This window comes from Papilio xuthus, unplaced genomic scaffold (genome assembly GCF_000836235.2).
Source record: "Papilio xuthus unplaced genomic scaffold, Pxut_1.1 DF826958.1, whole genome shotgun sequence".
Taxonomy (NCBI): domain Eukaryota; kingdom Metazoa; phylum Arthropoda; class Insecta; order Lepidoptera; family Papilionidae; genus Papilio; species Papilio xuthus.
In genome coordinates this window covers 7,324-8,148 of record NW_013531691.1, presented here as the reverse complement: position 1 = coordinate 8,148, position 825 = coordinate 7,324, and positions in this window count along the sequence as shown.

The following is an 825-nucleotide window of genomic DNA, read 5'->3' as shown; positions in this document are numbered from 1 at the left end:
CGCATACGTGACGTGCGAAAGGCGACGGCACTTAAGATACCGGAGGAGGCGCCATAGGGACCCGCTCGAGGAGGCCAGACTGAGGGCTGCGTACAGAGACGCGAGGCGTGCCCTGAGCCGGGCGATCCGCGAATCAAAGGATAGGGCACGAGAGCAGATGCTGGACTCCCTCAACCAGGATCCATGGGACCGCCCCTACCTTCTGGTTCGCGGGAGGCTGAGGCAACGGACTCCGGCTCTGACGCATAGCCTCCAGCCACAGCTGGTGCAGGAGATCGTGGACACCCTATTTCCATGCAGGGGGACGCACACACCACCTTTCAGAGTGCCGGGTAGCCAGGATACCGCCGAGGATATTCCTCCCATCAACGCTGGCGAATTCGGGGTTGCGATCCAACGGCTCCGCGCCAAGCGGACGGCTCCGGGCCCAGATGGGATACCGGGCCGCGCCTGGGTGTTGGCTGCGGACGCCTATGAGGAGGAAGTGGTCGCACTCCTGAACGAATGTCTGGTTCAGGGCCGCTTTCCCCTGCATTGGAAGGAGGGTACTCTGGTCCTTTTTGAGGAAGGAGGGCCGCCCGCCGGAATCACCTGAGGGATACAGGCCGATCATCCTATTGGATGAAGCGGCCAAAATTTTTTTTTTTTTTGAAAAGGTGATCGTAAACCGGATACAGAGGCATTTGCCGACAGTGGGCCCAAACCTGAAGGCCAACCAGTATGGCTTCAGGAGCGGTCGGTCGACCATACATGCCCTGAAGAGGGTTAAGGGGATAGCTGAGGCTGCCGTCGCCCAGGGTGAGGTTTTTTTTTTTTTTGTTAACG